This window comes from Nicotiana tomentosiformis, chromosome 12 (genome assembly GCF_000390325.3).
Source record: "Nicotiana tomentosiformis chromosome 12, ASM39032v3, whole genome shotgun sequence".
Taxonomy (NCBI): Eukaryota; Viridiplantae; Streptophyta; class Magnoliopsida; order Solanales; family Solanaceae; genus Nicotiana; species Nicotiana tomentosiformis.
The window spans coordinates 129,914,420-129,923,655 of NC_090823.1; the positions used below are offsets into that span (position 1 = coordinate 129,914,420).

Consider the following 9,236-nt stretch of genomic DNA (forward strand, 5'->3'; position numbering starts at 1 on the left):
TGTTTTCTAATTTTTCCATGTTTGGTTGGCTTAAATGTTTTGGAAAATATTTTACTCATGAACTCATTTTTCTCCAATTGGAGGAAAATATTTTTCCTATCAAAAGAAAGGAAAATATTTTTCAAAATTCCTTCTCAACCTTCCCATCCTATTCCCCATCCCCACCTGCCTCCACCCCCACCAACCCCGCCCTACCCCCACGTACTCAACCCCACCCTCTCCACGCCACCTCTACCCTAAATAAAAATATTATTAATAGTACTTTCTTTTCATCTTATAGATAGATTTTGTTTTTCATTTCAACATATGAAGAAAAAAAATACTTTTTTTTTCATGTAGAAAAAATATTTTCTTTTCATGATGTAAAAAAGTATTTTTTTTTTTAACAAAATGAATATTTTTTTTTCATGATATAGAAAAAGTATTTTCTTTTATTTCAATAAAATGAGTGATTTATTTTCATGTTGTAGAAAGAGTATTTTCTTTTTCAACCCAAAAAAAAGAGTATTTTCTTTTTAGGTATGAAGTACAAATTTCAATGTTATTTTTGCGTAAAAAAGGGGCTTGTGTGAATTTTTAGAAGAATAATTAAATTCTTGAAGAAAATAGAGTTCTGAAAACGTTGGTTATTTGGAGGGGGAGCAAGGAAACATAGGGACTTGGGGGAGAGGGGGAGATGAAGCGAGTAGCATAAAAAAAATATTTTCCTAAAAAAATATTAAAAATATTTTCTACTCTCTAACCAAATATTAGAAAATATTTTTCGGAAAAAGTTTTTCACTCACCAACAAACAACGGAAAATAAATAATAAAACCATTCATTTTTCATGAAAATATTTTTTCCATTGAAAGCATTTTCCTTCGTGCCAAATACACCCTTTGTCTGCAGATTGGGCTTTGCTTCGCTTGTTCCACCCAATTATGTGAGCACAAATAGCTGGTCGTATTCACTGTTTACTCTTTTTTAGCTAAAGACATAGATTATATATTAATTATACACATATAATACATGAAATATGTATATATTATACCTCCACTTGCTAGTTTTTGGTTAAGCAGTTGGGTGAGCGGCTATTGGGGTTAATTCGGCTTCTATTATAAACATAGGGGACAAGTGCATACATAGCCGTTTTTAGGACCCCTATGTAAAATGTAGCCAAAGTTTACATGATTTTGTAAGTTTAGCCGCTTCAAAATGATTTTCAATTGTGATAGTGCAAATTAGGGGCGTACATTGTTGGTTCGGATTTACTAATTACCAAACCAAACCAATTGTATCGGGTTATTAAATTTAAATACCCAACCAATAAAAGTCGGATTTTTTAATCTCGATTTTTCTCGGATTTTTCGATTTTTTTTCTTCATAAAGTCTTCATAGCACAAAACGTAAAATTTGTGCTCGAAATATTTCTTTAATCCTAATAAGACAAAATTATATAAGGCGTTTTTCAATAAAATAACATAAATATGAGATGAGTCATGGCATTGTACTAAAATATTCAGCAATAAAAATAATAAAATCGCATAAAATAAATATTATTAATAAGCCATAATGAAAACAAACATAATTTAAAATTCCGACTAATAAGTACTATTATTTACATGACTAACCACTAAAAGAAAATAAGTTATACATTTTATCTAAACCATGGAAAACCTAAAAAAATAGATATCCAACATTATTTTCATTCATAGTACAATTGAATTGAATGATTTTTATTAGAATTAGTATTGATTTGATTTTGATTTAGGATTTATTTTAGTTACTAATTAATATTTATGGACTATAAAACTTATTGGATCATTAAAAAATTATAAGCTCAAGCTTTAAATAATACGTTAAAAGATAAAATTATGAAAAAACTTAAGAAATATTTATGAAGTACACTACAATAAATATTTTTATGTTTAAATATATTTCAAACTTCTAATAATATAATGTCGGATTGGTTTGGTTTGGTTTCGGTTTGATTTTTTTTAGTTAAAACCAAACCAAACCAAATATGGTTATTTTTTGCCCAACACCAAACCATAGTCGGATTTTTTTCCTCGGTTTGACTCGGATTATCGGGTTGGTGCGGGTTGTCAATTTCATTTGTACACCCCAGTGCAAATTATTAAACTAAACCGAACAATTTAACTTAAGTAGTTAAATAAGTACTAAAGTTGAATATGTTATAAATATAACTCAAAATAACAATATCGAACAAGGAAAAACAAGCTAAGAGATATAGAGAGAAAGAGAGGAAGAGAGATTCTTATTTCTTCTTCAATTGTGTGTTTTTCCTATCTATTACAAGGCCTTTATATAGGCATGAAAAGTGAATAAAAATATGTCATTGAATATGTCATTAAGCATAGAAATATGTCATTGAATATGTCATTAAGCATTTGAGAAGATCATGGAGGAAGAGTAGACATCCAACATAATTTGATTTCTCTTATAATACTCCCCCTTGAATGTCCATAGATAATGTGCCTCGCTAAAACCTTATTAGGAAAAAATCCTATTGAAAAAAAAACATAGTGAAGGAAAAAGAGTACACATGTTTAGAAATATACCTTTTGGTTGCCTCGTTAAAAACCTTGCAAGGAAAACCCAGTGGGACAAAACCTTGTAAGGAAAAAAGAGTACAATGCGTATTAACTCCCCCTGATGAGAGCATTAATTCACATCCTTGAGCTTTCGCATCCCAATCTTGTACACTAGTTTCTTGAAGGTTGACGTCGGTAGAGATTTGGTGAACAAATCAGCCATATTATCACTTGAACGGATCTGTTGCACATTGATATCACCATTCTTTTGAAGATCATGTGTGTAAAATAACTTTGGTGAAATGTGCTTTGTCCTATCCCCTTTTATGAATCCTCCTTTCAATTGGGCTATGCATGCTGCATTGTCTTCATACAAAATTGTGGGTAATTTATCACACTTTAAACCACACTTGTCTCGAATAAGGTATATTATAGACCTCAACCATACACATTCTCGACTTGCTTCATGAATAGCAATTATCTCAGCATGATTAGATGAAGTAGCCACTATTGATTGCTTAGTCGATCGCCAAGATATGGCAGTGCCTCCATATGTAAACACATAGCCTGTTTGAGATCGAGCCTTGTGTGGGTCAGATAAATACCCAGCATCGGCATAACCAACAAGATCGGGACTGCAATCATTACCATAAAATAACCCCATATCGATAGTCCTTTTTAGATACCGCAATATGTGTTTGATTCCATTCCAATGTCTCATTGTAGGAGAAGAGTTATATCTTGCTAAGACATTAACTGAAAAAGTTATGTCAGGCTTTGTAGTGTTAGCAAGATACATAAGTGCACCAATTGCACTAAGATATGGTACTTCAGGACCAAGAAGTTCTTCAGTCTTTTCTTGAGGTCGGAACGGGTCCTTATTCACATCAAGTGATCGAACAATTATCGGAGTACTTAATGGATGTGCTTCATCCATGTAAAACCGTTTCAATACCTTTTCTATGTAGGCAGATTGATGAACAAAAGTCCCGTTTGCCAAATGTTCAATTTGCAAATCAAGACATAATTTTGTTTTTTCAAGATCTTTCATCTCAAATTCCTTCTTTAAATAATCAATTGCCTTTTGGAGTTCTGTAGGAGTTCCAATAAGGTTTATGTCATCAACATATACAGCAAGTACAACAAACTCTGATGTTGTTTTTTTTTATAAAAACACATGGACAAATGGTATCATTTATATAACCTTCCTTTAATAAATATTCATTAAGGCGGTTATACCACATTCTACCTGATTGTTTTAGACCATACAAAGATTTTTGCAATTTGATTGAAAACATTTCCCGGGACTTCGAATTATGTGCATTAGGCATTTTAAATCCCTGGGAAATTTTCATGTATATCTCATTATCCAGTGAGCCGTAAAGGTAGGCTGTAACCACATCCATTAAATGCATGTCAAGCTTTTCATGGACAGCAAAACTAATGAGATAACGAAACGTTGTAGCATCCATAACAGGAGAATATGTCTCTTCATAATCGATACCAGGCCTTTGTGAAAATCCTTGTGCAATAAGGCGTGCCTTATATCTTTGTACCTCATTTTTCTCATTCCTTTTACGTACAAAAACCCATTTATAGCCAACAGGCTTAACACCATTTGGTGTTTGGACGACAGACCCAAAAACTTCACGTTTCGCAAGTGAAGTTAATTCTGTCTGGATAGCATCTTCCCATTTTGGCCAATCATTTCTCTGTGTACATTCATCAACAGATTTTGGTTCAAGATCCTCATCTTGTTGCATTATTTCAATAGCGACATTATAAGCAAAAACGTTATCGATAATCATATTATTTCGGTTCCATCTTTTTCCCGTTAAGACATAACTTATTGAGATCTCTTCATTCTTATCATTTTCAGGTACCTGAACCTCCCTTGAGGTTTTATCATTTGTTATGTCTTTGTGCTCTTCTTGAGTCACTACCTCCGTATTATGATCACTTTGATCATTTGCTCCTTTTCTTTTTCGAGGATTTTTATCCTTAGAACCGATAGGTCTACCACGTTTCAAGCGTGGTTTAAAATTATTTGCTTTAATTAATTGTTCTACCGGGATATCCACTCGAATTGGAGCATTAGCAGCTGGAATATGTGACTTAGTCACCTTTGGTAGGTCAGTGAATGCATCTGGCAGTTGATTTGCAATATTTTGCAAATGAATTATCTTTTGAACCTCTTGTTCACATTGATTTGTTCGAGGATCTAAATGAGATATTGATAATACATTCCAATCTATCTCCTTTCTCAGCTGCTTATTTTCTCCCCCTAATATTGGGTATACTGATTCATCAAAATGACAATCAGAAAATCTTGCTGTAAATAAATCTCCAATCATAGGCTCCAGATATTTTATAATAGAATGAGATTTATACCCAACATATACTCCCAACCTTCTTTGGGAACCCATCTTTGTGCGTTGTGGTGGAGCAATTGGAACATATATTGCACAACCAAAGATTCTAAGATGAGAAATATTTGGCTCCTGACCAAAAGCCAATTGCAATGGGGAGACTTTATGATAACTTGTGGGCCTTATCCGCACAAGTGCTGCTGCATGTAAAATAGCATGACCCCATATTAAAATGGAAAGTTTTGTTCTCATAAGCATTGGTCTAGCAATTAATTGGAGGCGTTTGATCAATAATTCCGCTAGACCATTTTGTGTATGAACATGAGCAATCGGATGCTCAATTGTTATCCCAGTTGATATACAATAATCATTAAAGGCTTGGGACATAAACTCACCAGCATTATCAAGACGAATTGTCTTAATTGCATAATCTGAAAATTGTGCTCTTAGCTTTATTATTTGAGCCAACAATCTCGCAAGTGCCATATTGCGAGTTGATAGTAAGCACACATGTGACCATCTTGTAGATGCATCTACCAAAACCATATAATATCTGAATGGTCCACATGGAGGGTGAATGTGCCCACATATATCACCCTGTATACGTTCCAGAAATGTAGGGGATTCCATCCTAACTTTAATAGCTGATGGTCTAATAATTAATTTTCCTTGAGAACATGTATCACAAGAGAATTCTTTAAATTGAAGAATCTTATAGTTCTTCATTGAATGTCCATGTGAATTCTCAATTATTTTACGCATCATAGTAGAACCAGGATAACTCAACCGGGCATGCCAGATAATAAAATTATCTTGATTAGTAAACTTTTCATTTACTATGGCATGCGTTTCAATCTTGCTAATACTTGTGTAGTATAAGCCGGAGGAAAGAGTAGGTAACATTTCAAGCACATATTTCTTACCAGACATTATTGTAGTAATATAAAGATATTCAATCTTTTCCTCATTTGTAGTCTCAATATGGTAGCCATTTTGGCGAATATCTTTGAAACTTAATAAGTTTCTTTGAGATTTACTACAATATAGTGCTTCATCAATAGCCAAATTTGTTCCTCCTGGTAGTAATAAATTGGCTCTTCCAGAACCTTTAATTAATTTTGTACTACCGAATATTGTATTAACATTGGCTTCTTTCATTACCAAATAAGAGAAATATCTCTTATCTCTTAAAATAGTGTGTGTTGTAGCACTATCCAGAAGACATATATCATCTTTATTAATCTTGAGTCCAACTGAAGACCGAAAAATTTTCATATTCTTCATAAAAAAAATCAAAAAGTACATTATAAGAAATACGAAAGACAAACAAAATATATATTAAGAAATACATTAGGAATGTAGAAACTAGCAACACATGATACATTAGGAAAATACACTTAAGAAAAATAAACTAGTTGCAAACATAACAAAATGACAACTTTTATTATAGCTTCATTCCCAGTAAGATGATTAGTTCTTCAGTCAATATCCTCAAAGAAGTCTCCAGCTTCTAAATGAGTAATATTTGCTAGGCCTCCAAAATCATCATCTTTATATGCAAGATGTGCCTCAGAATCATATTTGTTTGAGGGACCTGCTTCATCATCATTATTTTAAAAGGTCAAGTGTGCCTCCACATTATTTTCTTTCTTTCTAAGGGAGGCTTGATAAAGTTTGACAAAATAATCTGGCGTACGACAAATGCGTGCCCAATGACCCTTCATACCACATCGGTGACACATACTAATTTTACCTTTTGAAGGATTAATTTGAGAACCCTTATTATTCTCCTGTTTACTTCCACCATAATGTCGATAATTGTTTCGTCCCCTGCCACGTCCACGTCTACGACTATGTCCACGACCACGGTAATTATTTTATTTTCTTTCAGACTTATCATATGCTGCTACAGCATTCATTTTCGGGAATGGTGCTGACCCAGTGGGACGGGCTTCATGATTTTTCATTAATAAAGTATTATTCTGCTCTGCCACAAGTAGGCATGTGATTAACTCAGAATATTTTTTAAAACCCTTTTCACGGTATTGTTGTTGTAGCACCACATTTGAAGCGTGAAAAGTAAAAAATATTTTTTCTAATAAGTTCTCATCTGTGATAGTGCCTCCACATAATTTTAATAGAGAACTTACTTTAAAGATAGCCGAATTATACTCACTTACGGTTTTAAGTCTTGCAACCTTAAATGTATCCATTCATACCGAGCTTTCGGTAATACCGTAAGTTTTAGGTGGTCATATCGATCCTTCAAATTAATCCATAACTCAAGTGGATCTTTTACAGTTAAATATTCAGTTTTTAACCTTCATGTAGATGATAACGAAGGAAAATCATGACCTTCGCTTTATCCTGATTTGATACTTCATTTTCTTGTATAATAGTATTTCGAAGACCTTTAGCGTCAAGATGAATTTAAGCATCAAGGACCCATGATAAATAATTCTTCCCGGTAATGTCTAGTGCCACAAATTCAAGCTTTGACAAGTTTGACATATTGAAACTAATCACAAAAGTAAATGGGTTAGAACAAATAAAAATAATTTTCAATGAAAATATACTTGTAAAAATAAATCAGACAACTAATTAAAAAATTGATCACTTCAAACATGTAGTATAAAAAGTAACATATAATATATATATCAAATAAACAAGAATTATGGAGTATATGAATAAACACAAAGAGATATATTTAGTATGGTAAAAGAAAAATAATTTATTATAAACGTGGATTTGAGGAATAACCATATACAGTGATAAGAGTGAATGTATTCAAATATTACTTTCTACCAATTGTAAAGTAATTTAAACTAGTATGTACAATAATTACTTTGTCACCTTGGTTATCACTATTTTATTTTTGTAGAATGTCTTGAAGATAAGTTTTGCTCTACGCAAGTCCACACATATTTATTAAATTATTTTTTGTTAGTTTAACGCACTTAAGATCTATATCTTATATTTTCTTTAACAATAAGCAAGGTAAGAGAACTTCAGTAACATGATCAACTAAAATAAATGCTTAACAATATATGAATTTGTTAATAAATAGCATATTGGTGCATATATATTACCATAAACTAAAAGAATATATAGTGACATACCTGAAGGAGAATCGAACACAATTAGGATCTGATTATAAAAATGAAGGTGACAATCGTGCTGATAACGTGTTATAAATATAACTCAAAATAATAATGTCGAACAAGGAAAAACAAGCTAAGATATATAGAGAGAAAGAGAAGAAGAGAGATTCTTATTTCTTCTTCAATTGCGTGTTTTTCCTATCTATTACAAGGCCTTTATATAGACATGAAAAGTGAATAAAAATATGTCATTGAATATGTCATTAAGCATAGAAATATGTCATTGAATATGTCATTAAGTATTTGAGAAGATCATGGAGGAAGAGTAGACATCCAACATAATTTGATTTCTCTTATAACAGAATACATATTTTGCATTTTTTGATTTGATGGTTGTGAGCATAAAAGTTTTGATTATATTTGAATTTTTATCACCTTTCTACTGTGTAAATATTTTTGACAAATGATAATGATGATAAACTTTATTCCATTTAATTCTTGAAAATATATACACTTAGCTGATCAATTATTGTCTTTCCTTATATTCTCTAACCAAAAGAACTTCAATGAATTTAAATCACTATCCTCATTTTTCTCAAAAAACAACATACCATACATGAAATCAGCTAAAATAATTGTTCTACTACGAATCATGTCATGTCGGATTGCTATATATATCTTTCTGCTAGGGGAGAAGAAAAGGGGAGGAAAACGGCGTGAATGAAACAAAAGAAATGAACTTACATGTCATCACTTTGGCAGTTGAATATCTTATCCACTTGACTCCATTAATATCGACTCATATTATATACTTAAATAAATTCTTAAAAAAAACGAAAGATTTGGTTATTTTTTCTTCTTCTCTGGTATGGAAAGGCTCAGGATAAGATAAAAGAGGGGGAATAATCTAAGACCAGATATTCCAACTCTACCGTCTCTTTGACTAGGAGCAATAAAGCCCGTGGTGCACACGGCCCAACATTGTAATTAAAATTGTGATGAAAATAAGAAAATTCTAATATTATACTATTTTAAGTGTTTTCATAGAACATATCGTGTAAAAAAATATTACTAACTTTTAATCAATGTTCTCAAACATCAAGGAAAACGTCGCAAAATATTTAGCTGCTTAGGTGTGCTTTGTCTATATTTGCTGATGAATAAGTACTATTTGAAATATTCGTGTCAATTTTCTCTAGATTGAACGCTACATATCATTTTGCGATTCAAT

The 9,236-nt window shown here is 32.0% G+C and overlaps 1 long non-coding RNA gene across 1 annotated transcript; it reads right to left on the reverse strand.

Annotated features, from left to right (window-relative positions):
• Positions 1–6,223: 6,223 nt before the first annotated feature.
• On the reverse strand, positions 6,224–8,948 carry LOC138903704 (uncharacterized). Its single transcript, XR_011413056.1, has 2 exons — positions 8,750–8,948; positions 6,224–8,081 (listed from the first exon to the last, which is right to left on the reverse strand). It is a non-coding gene; the product is annotated as an uncharacterized lncRNA (long non-coding RNA).
• Between the last annotated feature and the right edge of the window lie 288 nt (positions 8,949–9,236).